The sequence below is a fragment of the Cervus elaphus genome, chromosome 19, assembly GCF_910594005.1.
Source record: "Cervus elaphus chromosome 19, mCerEla1.1, whole genome shotgun sequence".
Taxonomy (NCBI): Eukaryota; Metazoa; Chordata; class Mammalia; order Artiodactyla; family Cervidae; genus Cervus; species Cervus elaphus.
Genome location: NC_057833.1, coordinates 61,095,496 through 61,116,433, shown reverse-complemented (window position 1 = coordinate 61,116,433; position 20,938 = coordinate 61,095,496). Strand labels below are relative to the sequence as shown.

Sequence of the window (20,938 nt, the reverse complement as noted above, 5' to 3'; positions counted from 1 at the left end):
CCCCAAAGCTCTTTTCTTTCTGGCCTGGAAGTAGAGTGCTTGGAATGCAGGGAAAGCGGCCTTCCTTCAGGGAAGAAGCGGCAGCCAACCGCGAGTGCTTTCAAACCAGCTTTTGGAAGCACTCGGGGAGGTCTTCCAGCGGGAGAGGGCCAGTTCTGCTCAGAGGCCCCACATGCCAATAGCAGATCGCATAATGGCCCCTGCCCTTGTCCAGCCTTGCCAAGACATTCCTGGCTTCCAGCGGTACTGCCCCCTGAAAGGGCAGCCTGTGGGAGTGTGTCAGACATGCCCGGGTACCTTCCTGGGGTCAGATTCCCTAGTGCCTTTCCAGTCAGACTAGGCCCCAGGTCTCCTTGGAGGGGAGCTGCGGGCCGGGTGTCTCCACACTGCCCAGGCCTAGAAGCGTGAGTGTTCTCTCAGAGGGAAGAGGGGAGCAACTGGGCGCATGTTCAAGCCCTTGCTCGCCCAGCAGCCTCAGCGCACCATGGAGAGTAAGTTTCCCACTGTGCCCTTAATTGGGATCTGCCTATTCACACACAGGCTGTGCTGCTGGGGGAGCCAAGAAGTTTCCTGACAGTCTCTGGCTCACCAGAGCTCTCTGACTGTGCAGGGGGCTGGAACAGACGTGTGCATGTGGTTCTGCCTTTGCCTGTGATTCTTAGTCCCCTAGCTCTTCCCCAGTCTCAGGGGCAAGAGCCCTGAGAGAAGCCAACCCCTTAGTGCTTTTCTCCCTGGCCTGGAAGCAGAGTGCATGGGATCTGGGGAAATGGAGCCTTCTTCAGGGAAGAAGCAGCATCTAACCTGCGATTGCTTGCACACCAGTGTTTGGAAGTTTCCATGGAGATTTCCCAGTGGGAGAACGCCAGTTCTGCTCAGAGGCTCGACATGCCAGAGTCAGAGCCCAGCCCTCCCCTTGGCCAGCCTTGCATAGACATTCCTGGCCTCAAGTGGTATTGCCCCCTGTAGGAGCAGGCTGTGGGTGTGTTTCAGATATTCCCCGGGCGCCTTTTTGGGGTGAGCTCCGCTAGTGCCTTTCCATCGAACAAGGCCCCAGGCCTCTTTGGAGAGGAGGTGCAGACCGGGTGTCTCCACACTGCCAAGGCCTAGAGGCGTCGGGGCTCCGACAGAGGGAAGTTAGGAGCAACTGGACGGATGTGCAAGCCCTTGCTTGCCCAGAAGCCTCATCGCACTATGGAGAGAAAGAGGCCCACAATGCTCCTAGGTCCGGTCTGCCCCTTCACACACAGGCTGTGCTGCTGAGGGAGCCAAGAAGGTTCCTGACCGGCTCTGGCTCACCAGAGCTCTCTGAAGGTGCAAGGGCCTGGAACAGACGTGTGCATGTGGTTCTGCCTCTGTCTGTGAGTTTGGGTCCCCTAGCTCGTCCCCAGGCTCAGGGGCAAGAGCCCTGAGAGAAGACCACCTGAAGCGATTTTCTCCCAGGCCTGGAAGCAGAGTGTGCAGGATCCAGGGAAATCAAGCCTCCCTCAGGGAATTAGCGGCAGCCAACAGGTGAGTGCTTGCCAACCGGCATTTGGAAAGAACCGGGAAGGTGTTCTAGTGGGAAAACGCCAGTTCTGTTCAGAGGTCCGAAATGTCAGAGTCAGAGCCCAGCATGCCCCCTGTCCTTGGCCACCCTTGCAAATACATTCCTGGCTTCAAGTGGTACTGCCCATTGAAGGAGCAGGCTGCGGGCATGTGTCAGACCAGCCCAGGCACCTTCCTGGTGTAAGCTCCGCTATTGCCTTTCCACTTGAACTTGGTCCCAGGCCTACTTGGAGAGGAAGTGTGGACCAGTTTTCTCCACACTGCCAAGCCTAGAGCAGTGGGAGCTCTGTCAGAGGGACGCGAAGAGCAACTGGATGGATGTTCAAGCCCTTGCTCTCACACTAGACTCAGCACACCACGGAGAGAATGAGACCCACTGTGCCCCTAGGTTTGGTATGCCCCTTCACACACCGGCTGTGTTCCTGGAGGAGCCAAGGAGTTTCATGAGAGACTTAAGCTCACCAGAGCTCTCTTATAGAACAGGGGGCTGCAACAGACGTGTGCACGTGGTTCTGCCTTTGCCTTGTAGTGTGGGGCCCCTAGCTCGTCCCCAGCCTCAGAAGAAAGCAGCCCTGAGAGAAGATCTCCAAGAAGTGCTTTTCTCACAGGTTTGAAATCAAGGTTCACGGGATGCGGGGAAAGCAAGTCTCCTTCAGGGAAGAAGTGGGAGCCAACTGGTGACTGTTTTCAAGCTGGTGTTTGGAAGGAACAGGTTAGGTGTTCCAGCAGGAGAACTCCAGTTCTACTCAGAGGCCTGAAATGCCAGAGTTAGAGCCCAGCATGTCCCCTGACCTTGACCAGCCTTGCAGGGACTCCTGGCCTCAATGGGTACTGCCCATGAAGGAGCAGGCTTTGGGAGTGTGTCAGACATGCCTGGGCCACTTCCTGGGGTCAGGTCCGCTATTGCCTTTCCACTCGAACTAGGCCCTAGGCCTACCTGCAGAGGAGGTGCATACTGGTTGTCTCCAAACTGCCAAGGCCTAGAGCAATGGGAGCTCTGTTAGAGGGAAGGGAAGAGTACTGGACAGATGTTGAAGCTCTTGCTCCCCCAGCAGCCTAAGCGCAACATGGAGAGCAAAAGTCCCACTGTGCCCCTAGGGCGGGTACGCAACTTCAGACAGGCTGCTTTTCTGGAGGAGCCAGGGATGTTCCTTACAGACTTAGGCTCACTAGAGCTCTCCTACAGTGCAGAGGGCTTGAAAAGACATGTGCATGTGGTTGTGCCTTTGTCTGTGAGTGTGGGTCCCCTAGCTCATCCCTAGGCTCAGGGAAAACCAGCCCTGAAAGATCTCCAGAAAGCATTTTTCCCACAGTCTTGGAAGTGGAGTTCACAGGATGCGGGGAACATGAGCCTCCTTCAGGGAAGAAGCAGCGGGCAACCGGTGAGTGTTTGCAAGCCTGTATTTGCAAGGAACTGGTTAGGTGTTCCAGTGGGAGAACTTCACTTCTGCTCAGAGGCCCCAAATTCCAGAGTCAGAGCCCAGCATCTCCCCTGCCTTTGGCCAGCCTTGCAAAGACCTTCCTGGCTTCAAGTGGTACTGCCCATGAAGGAGCAGGCTGCAGGAGTGTGTCAGACATGACTGGGCGCCTTCCTGGTATCAGTCCGCTATTGCCTTTCCACTCATTCTGGGCCCGGGCCTACTTGGAGAGGAGGTGCACACCAGATGTCTCCAAACTGCCAAGGGCTAGAACAATGGGAGCTCTGTCATAGGGAAGGGAAGAGCAACTGGATGGATGTTCAAGCTCTTTCTTGGCTGAACAGCTTCCGTGCCCCACAGAGATTCAGGCCCACTCTGCCCTTAGGTTGGGTATTCGCCTTCACACACAGGGTGTGTTTCTCTAGGAGCCAAGGATGTTCCTGACAGACTTAGGCTCACTAGAGCTTTGTTACATTGCAGGGGGCTGGAAAAGACGTGTGCATGTGGTTCTGCCTTTTCCTGTGAGTTGGGTCCCCTAGCTCGTCCTCACGCTCACAGGAAACCAGCCCTGAGAGAAGATCTCCAAGAAGCACTTTTCCCACAGGCTTGGAAGTGGAGTTGGCAGGATGCAGTAAAAGTGAGCCTCCTTCAGGGAAGAAGCAGCAGACAACCAGCGAGTGTTTGCAAGCCTGTATTTGGAAGGAACAGGTTTGGTCTTCCAGCAGAAAACTCCAGTTCTGCTCAAAGGCCGGAAATGCCAGAGTCAGAGCCGAACAGCTCCTCTGCCCTTGGCCAGCCTTGCAAAGACCTCCTGGCTTCAATTGGTACTGCCCTGATGAAGCTGGCTGCGGGACTCTGTCAGACATTACTGGGCACCTTCCTGGGGTCAGTTCCACTATTGTGTTTCCACTCAATCTAGGCCCTAGGCCTAGTTGGAGAGGAGTTGCTGACCGGTTGTCTGCAAACTGCCAATAGCTAGAGCAATGGGAGCTCTGTTAGAGGGAAGGCAAGAGCAACTGGATGGATGTTCAAGTTCTTGCTCAGCTGAGCAGCCTCAGCGCCCCATGGAGAGAAAGAGGCCCATTGTGCCCATAGTTCAGGTATGCTCCTTCACACACAGGCTGTGTTTCTGAAGGAGCCAAGAATGTTCCTGACAGACTTAGGCTCACTGGAGCTCTCTTACAGAGCAGGTGACTGGAACAGACGTGTGCATGTGGTTCTGCTTTTGCCTGTGAGTGTGGGTCCCCTAATTCCTCCAAGGCTCAGGGAAACCAGCCTTGAGAGAAGATCTCCAAAAGCTCTTTTCCCTTAGTCATGGAAGCGTAGTTCACTGGATGCGAGGAAAGCGAGCCTCTTTCAGGGAAGAAGCGGCAGCAAACTGCATGTTTTTGCAAGCCTGTATTAGAAGGAACAGGATAGGTGTTCCAGCAGGAGAACTCCAGTTCTGCGCAGCAGCCTGAAATTCCAGAGTCAGATACAAGCATCTCCCCTGCCTTTGACCAGCCTTGCAAAGACATTCCTGGCATCAAGTGGTACTGCCCATGAAGGAGCAGGCTGCAGAAATGTGTCAGATGTGACTGGGAGCCTTCCTGAGACCAGCTCCGCTATTGCTTTTCCACTTGAACTAGGCCCCAGGCCTACTTGGAGAGGCGGTGCGGACCGGTTGTCTCCAAACTGCCAAGAGTAGAATGATGGGAGCTCTGTCAGAGGGAATGGAAGAGCAACTGGATGGATGTTCAAGCTCTTGCTCCGCCGAGCAGCCTCCGTGCCCCATGGAGAGAAAGAGGCCCACTGTGCCCCTAGTTTGGGTATGCCCCTTCATACACAGGGTGTGTTTCTGCAGGATTCAAGATGTTCCTGACAGAGTTAGGCTCACTAGAGCTCTCTTATAGCACAGGGGGCTGGAACACACGTATGCATGTGGTTCTGCCTTTGCCTGTGAGTGTGGGTCCCCTCGCTCTTCCCCAGGCTCCGGGGAGACCAGCCCTGAGAGATCGCCAAGAAGCGCTTTTCCCACAGGCTTGGAAGCGGAGTTCGCAGCATGCCGGGAAAGTGATCCCCCTTCAGGGAAGAAGCGGCAGCCAACTGGTGAGTGTTTGCAAGCCTGTATTTGGAAGGAACAGGTTAGGTGTTTCAGGGCGGAGAATTCCAGTTCTGCTCAGAGGACCGAAATTCCATAGTCAGGGTTGAGCATCTCCCCTGCCCCTGGCGAGCCTTGTAAAGACATCCCTGGCTTCAAGTTGTACTGCCCATGAAGGATCTGGCTGAGGGAGTGTGTCAGACATGACTGGGTGCCTTACTGCGGTCAGCTCCACTATTGCCTTTCCACTCGAACCAGACCAAAGGCCTACTTTTAGAGGAGGTGTGGACCGGTATAGTCCAAACTGCCAAGGGCTAGAGCAATGGGTGGTCTGTCAGAGGTTAGGGAGGAGCAACTGCATGGATTTTTAAGCTCTTGCTAGAAGGAGGGGAAAGGAAGGGACTTTTGTCTGCAATACTGTTTTCTACCTTTTCTATTTTATATGTATTCAAAAAAGTTAAAATAAAAAATAATCTTAGAGCATTTAAAAAAATAATTTTATTTTTTGGCTGTGCTGTGTCTTTGTTACTGCAAGGGCTTTCTTCTCTAGTTGCAGTGAGCAGGGGCTACTCTTTATTTGTCATGTGTGGACTTCTCATCGTGGTGCCTTCTGTTACTTTGGAGCACAGGCTCTAGGGCTCATGGGCTTCAGTTATAGCATGTTGGCTCCATAGTTGCGCTTCTGGGCTCCAGAGCTCTGGCTCAATAGTGTGGCTTGTAGGCTCAGTTGCTCCGCAGCTTGTGGAATCTTTCTGGATCAGAGATCAAGTGTTTGTGTGAGTGTGTCGGTGGGCGAGGGTGTGGTTGGCCGACTGGGGGTCCGGTGAATACCCAGAATGGAGGCGGGAGGGTGTGGAGGCCAGGGGTTGGGAAGCCTGTGTGGTCCTCTTACTGTCTCTCTCTCTCTCTTTTCTCCATCTCCCTTACCTGTGTTTCAGGCTCTTGACCTGTGTGTGTGTGTGTGTGTGTGTGTGTGTGTGTGTCTGTGCACGAGCATGTGCGGTCGCGTGCGAGGATGCAGCTAGGGCTGGGGGTGGGGCAGCCCCCAGGATTGCCTCAGGCGTGCCAAGGGAGCCCCAGATGGAGAGCCGACTGTCATCTGGTTTCCTGGAAGCCAAATGCAGAGGGGCTCACAGGCCAATCGGAGGCAACCCAGGTCTGCGGAGGGAGTCGGGGCCCAGGCCACCCACCTGGGGAGGGGCTGGGGCTTGGGGACCCAAGAGTTGGGACACCTCTGCCTGCGAGGGCCGCCGGCCGTCTGGCTGGAAGGCAGCGGACGGCTCTGAGAGTGGTGGGGTGCGAGAGGCCAGGGTCAGGTGGGGCTTGCGGTACCAGCCACGCGGGGGCGGGGCGAGGGGCCGAGGGCTAAAGGAGAGGGGAGGCAAAAAGCCTACAGCACCCGATATTCCCAGGTGGTCTCCCACCCAACTACTAACCAGGCCTGACCCTGCTTAGCTTCCGAGATCAGACGAGATTGGGCGCTTTCAGGGTGGTATGGCCATAGACGGAGGCAGTTCCCGCCAGGCGCCCTAACAGCCCTGCGCCACGCCTCCCTTTCGCTCTGACCTGCCGGTCGGGCCAGCCGGCCACAGCTCTCCACCGGGCTTGCGCCTCACTTGAGCTGCATGACCCGCGACTGGACTATGGCCGGCCGACGCTGCCCCGCCCCCGCACACCGCCACCCCAGGCCCGCACCTGCCTGGCCCGGCCTGGGGGCCCGGAGGGCTTCCGGGACCAGAGCTGCCGGCCAGGCGTGCAGGGGTTGGGGTGGGGGGTGGGGTGAGCGGCGACGAAGTCTCAGCGCTCTCCCACCCTGGGCCTCTCCAGGCCCGCCCCGCTCGGCGACCTCCCCTACCCCACATCCAGTTCGCTGCTCAGGGCCACGTGGCCCCGGCACTTGCCAGGCATCCTGCCCGAGACCTCCCTTGCCCCGACGCTGTCTTCGAGTCTGTCTCTGGACCTTCGTCTTTTTCTGCCTCTGTCTTTCCTGACACCCGGCCTCTCACAGGTGCCATGGCTCTGGCTCTGGCTGAGGAGCTTGCGCTGGCCGGCTGTCTTACTTCGTGTGAGTGCGTGCGAGTGTCTGTGTGTCTGTCCGTGTGCCTGCCTGTCGCTCTTCTGCTCTCTCAGGAAGGTCCTGCTTGGCGGGCGGCATGGGAACAAGGCGGGGCCTCGGTAGGGCGAAGGGGCGGGGCTGTTGCTCTCCAGTGGACTGTACTGGTGGCTCCCGGTGGGTTTGGGCACCAGGCAGGATGGGCGCTCAGGGCCCTGCCAGGGCTGCACCTAGGCCCGCAGGAGCGGCCCTGGAGAGACCGAGGGTGGGAGAGCGCTGAGACCTCCGCACCCTTCACCCCACCCCCCAGCCCCCGCACGGACATCCACTGGACGCTCGGGGAGGGGGAGGGAGGGCGGGCCAAGCGGGTGCTGGCCGGGGGTGGCGGTGTGCGGGGGCGGGGTGGCGTTGGCCAGCCGCCAGGCTGCTGGCACTGACCGGCTGGAGTCTGGTCGCCGGTCGTGGGGCTCAAGTGCAGCGCACGCCCTGTGGAGAGCTGTCGTAGGCTGGCCCAACTGGCAGGTCAGAGCGAAAGGGAGGCGCAGGGAAAAGGTCCGCAATCAATGCAGACGGTAAGCGCAGTCACAAAATTAAAAGACACTTGCTCCTTGGAAGAATAGCTATGTCAAACCTAGACAGTGTATGAAAAAGCAGAGACATCACTTTGCTAAGGTCTGTGTACTCAAACCAATGGTTTTTCCAGTAGTCGTGTATGGATGTGAGAGCTGGACCATAATGAAGGCTGAGCGCCAATGAATTGACACTTCTGAACTGTGGTGCTGGAGAATAGTCTTGAGAGTTCCTTGGACAGCGAAGAGATCAAACCAGTCAATCCTAAAGGAAATCAACTCTTAACTATTCATTGGAAGAACCAATGCTGAAGCTCCGATACTTGGCCACCTGATGTGAAGAGCTAACTCATTGGAAAAGGCTCTGATACTGGAAAAAATTGAGGGGAAGAAGAGATGGGGGTGACAGAGGATGAGGTGGTTAGATGGCACCACTGACTAAATGGACATGAGTTTGTGCGAACTTAGGGAGATAGTGATGGACAGAGAATCCTGGCGTGTTGCAGTTCATGGGGTCACAAAGACTCAGACACAACATAGCAACTGAACAACAACAACCCATGTTCATAGTATATCTCTCCATTTATTTATCTTATTTGATGTTGTCATCATAGTTTTGTAATTTTCCTCATAGATTTTATATCTGTAACTAGATTTATACCTTAGTATTCCATGTTTTTGTGCTATAGGAAATCATTTATGTTTTTAATTTCAAAATTTAATTGTTCAATGCTGGTATATCAGAAAACTTTTTGAGTTTTGTTTATTGACCTGTATCCTTCAATGTTCCTATATTTGTTTATTAGTTCCAGGAATTATTTTGTAGATTCTTTGGCACTTCTACATACATGCTGTGTTGTGTGCTTCATAGTTCACTCATGTCTGACTTTTTGCGACCCAAAGGACTGTAACCCTCCAGGCTCCTGTGTCCATTGGGATTCTCAGGCAAGAATACTGGAGTGGATTGCCATGCCCTCCTCCAGAGAATCTTTCAGACCCAGGGATTGAACCTAGGTCTTCTGCGTTGCAGGCAGATTATTGACTGTCTGAACCACCAGGGAAGCCCAAGAATACTGGAGTGGGAAGCCTACTCCTTCTCCTGGGGATCTTCCTGACCCAGGAATTGAATGAGGTCAGTTTGATTCCTGCATAGCAGGTGGATTCTTTACCAGCTGAGCTACCAAGGAAGCCTCTACATAGGCATATTCATCTGCAAATACTGTTTTATTTCTTCCCTCCCAATCTGTAAACCTTATTTACTTTTTTTGTCTTATTGCATTAGCTACAACTTCCAGTGTGATGTGAAATAGAAGTAAAAGAGAGGGCACCCTAACCTTATAACCACTCTTAGGAGGAAAACATTCAGTCTCTTAACATTTAGTATGGTGTTAGCTATAGCTAAAGTTAACATCTTTTGTAGATGTTCCTTCTTAAGTCAAGGAAATTCTCCATCCCTGATTTGCTGAGAGTATTTTGTTAAATATCTTTCCTGCATAAGTTAATATCATCATATGATTTTTTTCTTTAGTTGATTGATGCAATAGATTACATTTTTAAATTTGAATATTGAACTCATTTGCATAACTAAAATAAACATCACTTGGTCATGGTGTATAACTCTTTTTATTCATGTTGAATTCTATTGGCTAATTTTGTTGTGAATTTTTAAATCTATTCTGAAGAGGCATATTGGCCTGCACTTTTTTTTTTTTTCTTGTAATGCCATTATCTTGTTTGGGTATGAGACAATTTCTGGCTTCATAGAATGAGTTAGGAACTCTTTCTTCTGCTGCTACTTTCTGAGAGAGATTAATTTTTTTTTTCCTATAAGGATGTGATAGAATTCTCTAGGGAAATCACCTAGGCCTTGTGGTTTGTTTTCTGGAAGGTTATAAATTATTGACTTAACTTCTTTAATAGATGTACATGTTTTCAGATTATTTCTACTGTGAGATTTCTGGTAGTGTCTTTCCAAGATTTGACTTATTTTATCTAAGTTATCAAAATTTTTGTCAAAGAATTATTCATAGCATTTCTTTAAATGTCCATGGAACTAGTAGTGACAACTCTTCTTTCATTATTTACATTACTAATTTGTGTTTTTTAGAACACTCCCTCACACCATATACAAAAACAAACTCAAAATTGCTTAAAGACTGAGATATAAGACATGACATCATAAAACTCCTAAAAGAGAACATAGGCAAAACATTCTCAGACATAAATCACAGCAATATTTTCTTAGGTCAGTCTTCCAAGGCAATAGAATTAAAAGCAAAAATAAATGCGACCAGGACTTCCTAGTGGTCCAGCAGTTAAGACTCTGACTTCCCAATGCAGAGGACCCAGGTTTGATCTGTGATCAGGGAACTAGATCCCACATGCTGCAACTAAGATCCTGTGTGCTACAGCTAAGACTCAGCACAGCCAAATAAAAAATTTTTAATAGTTTATTAAATAAAATTAAAATAATAATATAAAAAGTAATTAAATTTTAAAATGAAAAATTCAAAATAAATAAAATAATTAAAATAAAATTAAATAAAAATTTTAATATAAAAATAAATAAAATTTTAAAATTAATTAACTAAATAAAAATGGCAAATAAAAAATAAATGAGACCTGGACTTTCCTGGTAGTCCAGTGGTTAAGAATTCACCTGCCAATGCAGGGAACATGGGTTTGATCTCTGGGCTGGGGAGATCCCACCTGCTGCGGAGCAAGTAGGCTCATGCACCACAACAACTGAGCCTGTGTTCTAGAGTCCTTTCTCCACAAAAGAGAAGCCACCACAATGAAAAACCCATGCACCCCAACTGGAGAGTAGTCCCCATTCACTACGACTAGAGAAAGCCTGAGTACAGCAACAAAGAGGCAGTAGCCAGAAATAAATAAATATTTAAAAAAATAAAATAAATGAGGCCTAATCAAATTTAAAAGCTTTCACACAGCAAAGGAAAATATAATTTTTTTTTTAAAAAATGAAAAGGCTACCTACAGAAGGAGAGAAAGTATCTTCAAATAATGTAACCAACAGGGTACTATCATGGAAAATATAAAAATAGCTTATATAACTCAGTATTAAAGAAACAAACAACCCAGCCAAGAAGTAGGCAGAAAACCTAAACAGACATTTCTCCAAAGAAGACTTACAGGTGGCCAATAGCACATGAAAAATGCTTAGTGTGGCTAATTTTTAGAGAGACATAAATCAAAACTACAATGAAGTATCCCCTCACACCTGTCAAAATGGTCACTTTCAAAAAGTTGACAAGTAATAAATGCTGGAGAAAGTATAGAGAAAAGAGAACCCTCCTACACTGTTGGTGGGAATGTAAACTGGTACAGCTTCTATGGGAAACATTATGGTGGTTCCTTAGGAAACTAAAAGTAGAGTTACCATATGATTTCAAATCCTAAAAGATAATGCTGTACTGCACTCAATATGAAAGAAAAAAACTTAGCAGTGGCCACAGGACTGGAAATGGCCAGTTTTCATTCTAATCCCAACAAAGGGCAATGCCAAAGAATGTTCAAACTACTGCACTCATTTCGCATGCTAGCAAGGTTATGCTCAAAATCCTTCAAGCTAAGCTTCAACAGTATGTGAACCAAAAACTTCCAGATGTTCAGGTTGGATTTTAAAAAGGCAGAGGAACCAGAGATAACATTGCCAACATCCATTGGATCATAGAAACAGCAAGAGAATCCCAGAAAAACATCCACTTCTGCTTCATTTACTATGCTAAAGTCTTTCACTGTGTGGATCACAACAAACTGTGGAAAATTCTTAAAGGGATGGGGTTACCAGAACAACTTACCTGTCTCCTGAGCAACCTGTATGGAAGTCAAGAAGCAATAGTTAGAACTGGACATGGAACAACAAACTGATTAAAAATTGGGAAAGGAGTACATTAAAGCTATATTTGTCACCCTGCTTATTTAACTTTTATGCAGAATACATCATGCAAAATCCCATGCTGGATGAAGATCAAGCTGGAACTAAGATTGCCGGGAGAAATGTCAATAACCACAGATGTGCGATGACACCATCCATGGCAGAAAGTGAAGAGGAACCCAAGAGCCTCTTGATGAGGGTGAAAGATGAGGATGAAAAGGCTGACTTAAAACTCAACATTCAAAAAACTAGGATCATGGCATCCGGTCCCATCACCTCATGGCAAATGTTGTTGTTCAGTCCTGTCCGACTCTTTGTGACCCCACAGACTGCAGCACACCAGGCATCACTGACCTTCACCATCTCCTGGAGCTTGCTCAAACTCATGACCAATGAGTCAGTGATGCCATCCAACTATCCCATCATTTGTCATCCCCTTCCCCTCCTGCTGAAAGGTTGTTGCTGAAAGATAAGACGCCGGGATTCTTGGCCTCCGGAGGAGACAAATTTAATCCGGGGCCAGAGACGAGGCTGGATCTCTCAGAGCTTTGTGTAATAAAGTTTTATTAAAGTATAAAGGAGATAGAGAAAGCTTCTGACATAGGCATCAGAAGGGGGCAAAAGAGTACCCCCTCCTAGTCTTTAGCTGTAAGTTATATAGTCACTCACAGTCTGTTAATGAAAAGAAAGGAATGTCTTAGAATTTAGAATGGCACCAGATAATTCATCCCTGGCCATAAAACGATTGACTTGAATCTTGTAGAAGGGCAGATTACCAACAAATAGTTTCATTTACATAGATTAGAGAACAATATCTGAGTAAGTAGGTTAGGCCGTTTGGTGGAACCAACTTGAAGATAGAGTCTGGGGTACATTAACATAGCTTAAGACAATATTTCCATAAGAAAAAGAAATGTATTGGTTAACTCAAGGTTTGAGAGTAGTTAGCTTCAGGTGAAACCAGGTGTCATGGCAACACAGCATTTTAAGAGAAACCTCCTTTTAAATTTGTATAGAGAAGAAAAAATATATCTCTGGTTTGTTTCCTCCTGCCGCTTAAGAGAGATTAAAAATGTCTGGCACTTGCAGCCTATTTCCTCTGTTTGGAGACCCCTGGCCTTCCTGCCTGTTACCCTCTCACTGCCTTCAATCTTTCCCAGCATCAGGGTCTTTTCTAATGAGTCATCTCTTCGCCTCAGGCAGCCAAAATATTGGAGCTTCAGTTTCAACATCAGTTCTTCCAATGAATATACAGGATTGGTTTCCTTCAGGATTGACTGGTTTGATCTCCTTACAGTACAAGGGACTCTCAAGAGTCTCCTCCAACAGCACAGTTCAAAAACATCAGTTTTTTGGCACTCAGTCTTCTTTATGGTCCAACTCTCACATCCATACATGATTATTGGAAAAACCATAGCTTTGACTGTACAGACCTTTGTCAGCAAAGTAATGTCTCAGCTTTTTAATACAGTCTATGTTTGTCACTGGTAAAGAATCTGCCTTCAATGCTAGAGACCCCCGGTTCGATCCCTAGGTCAGGAATATCCCCTGGAGAAGGGCATGACAACTCACTCCAGGATTCTTGCCTGGAGAACTCCATGGACAGAGAAGACTGGTGGGCTACAGTCCATGGAGTCGCAAAGAGTTGGACAACACTGAGCGATGATCACTATAGGTTTGTCAAAGCTTTCCTTCCAAGGAGCAAGCATGTTTTAATTTCATGGCTGCAGTCACCATCTTGCAGTGATTTTGGAGCCTAAGAAAATAAAGTCTGTCACTGTTTCCATTGTTTCCACATCTATTTGCAATGAAGTGATGGGACTCAATGCCATGATCTTAGTTTTTTGAATGCTGAGTTTTAAGCCAGCTTTTTCATTCTCCTCTTTCACCTTCATTAAGAGGCTCTGTAGTTCCTCTTTGCTTTCTGCCATAAGGGTGGTGTCATCCACATATCTGAGGTTATTGATATTTCTCCTGTCAGTCTTGATTCCAGCTTGTGCTTTATCCAGCCCATTATTTCGCCTGATAGATGGGGGAAAAGTGGAAACAGTAGCAAATAGATGGGAAAATAGTAGAAAGTAGAAACAGTGACGGACTTCATCTTCTTGGACTCCAAAATCTCTGCAGATGGTGACTGCAGCCATGAAATTAAAGGACACTTGCTCCTTGGAAGAAAAGATGTGACAAACCTAGATACCATATTAAAAAGCAGAGACATCACTTTGCTGACAAAGGTCTGTATAGCCAAAGTTATGGTTTTTCCAGTAATCATTGGAAGTATGGATGTGAGAGTTGGACCATAAAGAAGACTGAGTGCCAAAAAATTGATGATTTTGAACTGTGGTGCTGGAGAAGATGCTTAAGAGTGCCTTGGACAGCAGGGACATCAAACGAGTCAATCCTAAAGGAAACCAATCTTGAATATTCATTGGAAGGACTGATGCTGAAGCTGAAACTCCAATACTTTGGCTACTTGATTTTAAGAGCCAACTCATTGGAAAAGATGCTGATGCTGGGAAAGTTTGAAGGCAGGAGGAGAAGGGGGTGACAGAGGATGAGATGGTTGGATGGCATCATCAATTCAGTGGACATGAATTTGAGGAAACTCCAGGAGATGGTGAATAACAGGAGCCTGGCATACTGCAGTCCATGTTTCAAAGAGCTAGACATGATTAGAGAATATTACACCTATTGAAATCAGTCAGGCAGAGTAAGGCAAATACTATTACAATCTAACTTACATGTAATATAAGTAATTAGAAGTTTTGGATTAGCAGATACAACCACTGTGCATAAAATAGATTAGCAACAAGGACCTACTTTATAGTCATTATTAGAAGTTATAGTCAGTATTTTGTAATAACCTATAATGGAAAAGAATCTGAACAAATAACTGGGTCACTATGATGTATACCTGAAATTAGCACAATACTATACTTCAATTAAATATATATATCTTTGTGTGTCTGTCTGTCTGTGTCTCTTAGGGTCAGCAGGCCAGCACCACATTGGGGGACCACCCTGACCTGTCCTCCCTACTCACCTATACAGTTTCACTCACTTTACTCAGAACATAGTTTGCAATGGCTCCTAACAAGAGAACCTTCTTATTTTCAGTGTTATCTCTTAGTGGTTGTGTGAGCTGTTAATATTGGGAGAAGCTGAATGGAGGCTATATTGGAATTCTCTATATTATCTTTTCAACTTTAAAAAAAAAATCTAAAGCTAATACAAAGTTAGGCCATGAAATAGGTGACCATTATGTCAACTGTCTCCTGTAAACTCCTGAGACTTTTGTAAGGAGAAAATGGAATATATTTAATTCAGTTTGCATCAATTTAACCTAAAGGAGCAAAAGAAAACCATTAATAATTTCTCACTTTCAAGTTCAAGTAAACAAGACAGTAATGGTTCCATTATTTTAGGTCATGAGAAGGAAAATTGCTAAAAATTATAGGTTTAGATCAGAGACTCTTGAGAGAAAAGTAGTGGAATGGTGGTCTATGAAGCCAGATTTTATAAAATGAGTGAGCATGTGCATGTGGGAACATTGAATACAAATAACATTTGTATATAAATAATGGTGTCTTTCATGAGTCTGCATGGCTGACAGAATATTATTTATAGATGCAGAAATCTGCATATGCTCTTAGGATCTGGAGGAAAATCCAATAATAAGACATCTGGGATGCCAGAAATAGAAGACAATGATTTGATACTTTGCTAAAGGAAGCAGGGGTAGGTAAATTAAACACCATGCAGGTGAAGAGCTTAACTGTGACTCAGAGGCAGTAAACAGAATGTACAGTGATCATCATGCATTCATCACACAGTTTCAGCAGTTCCTGAACTGGTTTCATCTATACCCCTGCCCACTTGCCCCCTCCCCCCCCACTGTTTTTGAAGCAAGTCTTCAACAGGTTTAATGTCATTCAGGTACATTTTAGTATGTATCTCTAAAAGATCCCCTTTAAAAAATAAATACCAGCAGTTTCATCCCCAACAATAATAATAATCTTTAATCTCATCAAATACCCAGTTTCTTTTCAAAACTCCCATTAGTCCATATATGTAATAAATGATTTTATTTTCTCACAGTTTGTTTGGAGCAAGATATAAAGGAATTCAAACCATTATAATTAGACAGTATCTTTTAAGTGTTTATAATAGACTTTAAACCCTGAAATTTATGTACTTAAAAATCTAGATCATTTGCCTTAGTTCTGAGTGTTATCACAAAATACCATAGACTGGATGGCTTAAACAGTGAACACTTCTGGAGTCTGGGAGGTCCACGTCAAGATGCAGCATAAATCTATGATTTACTAGTTGTGTGCTGTCTGTCAACCCTTTGAAACTCTTATGAGCATCATGTGTGTGTAATATGAAGCGGCCTTGATGGCACCTTCTGGAGATGGGCACTGTTGCCACTCTCAGGATGCTGGCCTCCCTGCTCATACCCACTCAGCTGTGTTACCGTGATCTTCAGGGGGAGCCTCTGTCAGTATCTCCTAGGGCTGTTCAGCTGTGTTACCATGATCTTCAGGGGGAGCCTCTGTCAGTATCTCCCAGGGCTGTTGATTTTTCCCCATCAGCAATATAGGAAGTAGAAGCAGTACAATGTATGTTAGTTTAGGGGCAGAGGGCTGATATTTCATTTGTTTTGAGTCTAGAAAAAAGGTATAGACCCACAACTTCCCTTATGTTCCAACTTGATTACAGGTTCATTTCTGAGATAGGTCAGACACATAGTGATTAATTTGAAAATGGATGGACGAGGGATAGTTAGCAGTACATGGAGGATTCTTATCTGCTGCTAACATCTGTGTCCAAAAACTCTAACATGAAACCTTAAGAGAACTCCTGTTGGTGCCTGAGGAGTTGAGTCCTCTTGGTAATAGTAACTGTCTGAATGAAATCAGCCTTTGGACAGAGAAAGAATACCCCATATCGGAAAGTAATTATAGCTTTTATACCTCTGTGTGTGTGTGTGTGTGTGTGTGTGTGCTTTCACAGCTTTTTGGAGACTACAGCCTATTTCTCCATGAGACCAAAAATTGGAGAGGAGGAAGTGTCCCCAAACGTTTTCTTTGGTATCTGGCATGAATTCAGCTCTCACTTTAAAGCCTTTTGGAATAAAGAGAACAAACTTATTCTACGAGAAAGGTAGGTGTTTTTCATTTACACAGTGGCATTTTAAAACTGGTGTTTTGTCAGGTGTGACCTGTTAGGGGTTGCCAACTTTCACAGCCTGAATGAAAAACTAGGTCCTCACTCTGGGGTTTCCAGTCTAAGAGTGTGCTGAGGTTGGGCAGTACTTGGAGTTCAAGTAAGAAGAATCAGCACAGTGGCTGTGATGCTGCAAAGGGCATCTGGGGTGATGGTTTGCCAGGACCACTGTCTAGTAGACCAGATTATGTGGTGAGGAAGCCACACAGAAGCAGACAGGTAAGAAGAGGAGTGAAAGAACCCTGCTGAGATGACAGACCCACTCATTTCCAAAAAACCTTAAGAAGGTAAGATGAATCAGTTTGGTTTAACTCTTGCTCAATTCAAGGGATATTGTCACACATTTCACCACTCATATCAAAATTTCTCCCAGGTGTCACCAAGAAAAAGATGATCAATATTTTTAAGAGATATTTTCAAGACTCTTATCAGATCGTATCACATTTCTTTAAGTATATCTTAAGAAATGAAGGGAAATTTCCCTTCTTAAGTACATGGAATAGAGTCTCTGTCCCTTGAGTATGAAGCTTACACAAGTGCATTGTTATCAAGTTGGGAAGCATGTCCCCAAATTGTGGGGTCTGAAGGGAGAATAAAAGGGAAACCAAACCCTAATCCTGAGCCTATTAGTGCGCTTCCCACATCCTGACCCTAACAAGGACTTTGCTTTAGAAAACATACCTGTTAAGGGACTTTATTCATCATAGTACAAAGTTCCACAATTTTTTTTTCTTATCATCTTCATTTTGGTCTTGCTTATATACAAAACCATGCTGTCTCACCCAGTTTTCACGTAAGTAGATTTCAATTGGTCTTTAAATCAGGTGAGATTAATTGCTGACACTTGGTGAGCAAGTGGCCTGTTCTCGCTAATAGAATTTACCTACCTAGAGTCTGCGACTCCATCAGAGCAGGAAGTCTGCCTCAGTGACCAGTGGATGGAAAAGAGAGCAGTCTGAATGGAAGGGAAACACTGTAAACATCTATTTGTAGATAGTGAACTTGTTCTACCTCAAGATGCATCACCCAGGTTAATATAAGGGACATTTGCCAGGAGTCCAGGTTGGTGAGGCAGGAGAGAGAACTGAGTAAACATGGGCCTATCTGGACCACTGTTCAGATGTGGATGTTTCTAGCTTTTCACCAAGCAAGGCTTGCTCGGTTTGGAAAATGGTGAGGAGGAAACGGTTTTTAACTTTGGCATGTCACAGACAGCCTCCCTTCCCGGTGCTCACCGCTTCCATACATGCCTCCTTTCAGCTCTGGCCTAAGCCTGGGAAGGGCCTGGGGCTCAGTCACACTGGGAAACAATATAGAAAGATCAGTGTTTCACTTTGCACAGCAGCTGGGATGATACTGATCTCAGAGGGAGAGATCCTAGTTCCCTGCCCAGGAATCAAACCTGGGGAACCTGGATGAAAACCAAGAGTCCTAGTCACTAGACCACCAGGGACTAGAGGCAAGAAGCAAAACTGGCCTGGGCTCTTGACCCTGTTTGTGAGCAAGACTGTTTCAAGGAGGCAAAAACTGTAAAAACAGGTCCAACATTTATGATTAGATGCATAGTGCAACAGGGAGAGCACACAGGAAAACAGTTTGTTCATCCAGCTCAGAAGGAGGGCAGAGATACACACCTGGAGAGGAGTGTGGATGTCCTGAGTGAGGAGGAACACAGTCTGGACATGTTTAAATCACTTATATAGGACAGCCCTTATAGGTATTTGTTTACCTTTGGCCAATAATCTTGTTTCTTTCTTCACAAGAAGAAAGTTGTGTGTGCAACTTTCTTCTAAGATGTATCCCTCCATAGATGCCTATGGATGCATGTCCACACTTACTATGGTGTGGGGTCCCTTCCCTTTTCAACCCCAAAGAAGACTTCCTGAACATGTACAGACAAGGAAGTCTTCCTTGACCTCAGGAGTGGGCACCTTTTCTCTTTGCTTTAGCAGAACTCAGCTTTTACCACTAGCTTTGTCCTTGGAGTGTCTGGGTGAGAACAAAGCTTGAATTTTACTCCACTTGACAGATACCAGGTGTCTGGCCCAGAGGCCCGCTATCCCCTACCTCAGTACTGATAGAGTGGAAATGGCGAGAGGTAGGCATGGACAGAGCAGGAGTGGAGAGGGCCTGAGGGCACATAAGTGAGCAAGGGATTCTTAGCTAAGGTCCTGGCATGAGCTCGCAGGGGGCCTCTCATCCAAGCTCTCTTCACCACATGGCCTGTCCAGAAGTGCTGAGTGGCTCCCATGGAGATGATGTTGGCCCAGAGCAAGTCATTCACTGTCAGAAATGGTGAAGGCCTTGTCCCTGAGATAGAGCTGGGTTTCCAGGTAACACTGTTGACAACAGTCCACTATTTATGAGATCTTAGGCATTGGATATGCTCACTAAATATCTCATACAATCAATTTGATCCTTTTTTTATACTTCTTCCTGTGCTTAAAAAAATACAGCCGGCTTTTTGACTCACTGGAGGTGACTTCATTTCATCTCGGTAGTGATGTTAATGGGCAGGTGACAGGTGCTGTCCAGTGCACACCGCTCGTTTGCTTTTAACGGAGGACTGAGGAGGAGCACGTGACAGGTGAGAGAGTTATTAAGCCCTCTAAATGACAGGATGGAAGGTGTCTGTGGATTTCTCACTGCAGAAATGCCAGCCACAGCCTGGGGTTGGGTGGGGGCATTGGTCACGTGTGTCTGTACCTGTCTTTTCAGTGCCCTCTCCTCCTCCTGTCCTCCCTCTTCTCCTCTCTTTCTCTCTCTCATCTGCACTCTCACCTCCTCTCGCCTTTCAACTTCCTCCCTCCAATCTCTCTGTGCTTTAGCACAATTTCCAGGCCAGGCTGTTTCTTTAAGGGTGAACCCCTGGCCATCAGTCCAGCCCTGGCTCACATTCTCCCAACCCAGGAGGAGAGGGCATTCTCGAGCTTCTAGAGAAATTCCAGAGAGGAATTCCAGATGAGTCGTGTTCATCTTTGGATCAGCCACAGTGGCCAGAGGTTGGTTTTGTTGGGACTGTGATTGGTTCAGCAGTCCTGCAGCCAGAGAGGAGGATTGCTGTGAGTGACAACCCCCTTCTTGGCACTGTCACTGGAGTTAGGGAGGAGCAAGTAAATGATAATTTACTAGCCTTAATTTATTAAGCTTTTAAAAATAACCTGTGTAATTACCAGAATGTCTTAGCATGTCTTAAACTCAAAAGATGCTTTAATGGCATCGTTGAAATTTTCCTTTCTGATCAAGTTTTCCTTGCTCTAATTTGTAATGTATACATTGAATAATATTTTAAGGTTGTAAATACTCTATAAAAATCATTACTAATTGTTGAGTATGGAGTGGTAGTAATGTATTTTTGGCTTTTCCTGATGACTTATATGATTTAATAGATATATTTCTTGAAATGGTATGTTTCTAGTCTATGGGAAAAAGGTCTGCTGTCTTTCTAATCAATGGGGTGTGGAAAACACAAGCATTTCCAGACCAGGGTTTTTATTGGCTTCCCAGGTAAGTGCTAGTGGTAAAGAATCCATCTCCAAGGCAGGAGATATGAGACTCAGGTTTGATCCCTGGGTCGGCTAGATCCCATGGAAAAGGGCATGGGAACCCACTCTAGTATTCTTGCCTGGAGAATCCCTTGGACAGGAGCCTGGTGGGCTACAGTCCATGGGGTCTTAAAGAGTTGGACACGACTGAAGTGACTTAGTATGCACACACGCTTGCTGGCTTGAGCCCAAGACAGGCATGGCTTCAGAGTTAGCACAGTGGAGACAGTAATAGCTGTCCTGCAGAGAGACTATAACTGAACAAGGTGCTATATTAGAGTATGTAGGGCAGTGTCTCCATGCTCAATATTCAGTGGCTGTTGTCCATCACGTAATATAAATGACCTCCTGATTATGATGACCCACAAGGTCATGTGACATTCTGACAAGGCATGTTAAGAATATATCTGAAAATGGAAGGCATTATTGTGATGCAGTTGCCTTCTTGGTTGGTAAAATGTCTTGATTCTGAGTCCAAGGATGAACTTTTGTTTGAAGATGCTGAAGTGACCTGTCCTTTCTTGGTTTTAAATCATGCTCTACTCCTCTTGATGCTTTAGACAGCTGACCCATTGGTTTTGTCTTGAGTCAGAAAAAAATT

The 20,938-nt window shown here is 46.6% G+C and overlaps 1 non-coding gene across 1 annotated transcript; it reads right to left on the bottom strand.

Moving 5' to 3' along the window:
• Window positions 1-6,430: 6,430 nt before the first annotated feature.
• On the bottom strand, window positions 6,431-6,549 carry LOC122676280. The gene has a single exon (XR_006335548.1). It is a non-coding gene; the product is annotated as a 5S ribosomal RNA (ribosomal RNA).
• Between the last annotated feature and the right edge of the window lie 14,389 nt (window positions 6,550-20,938).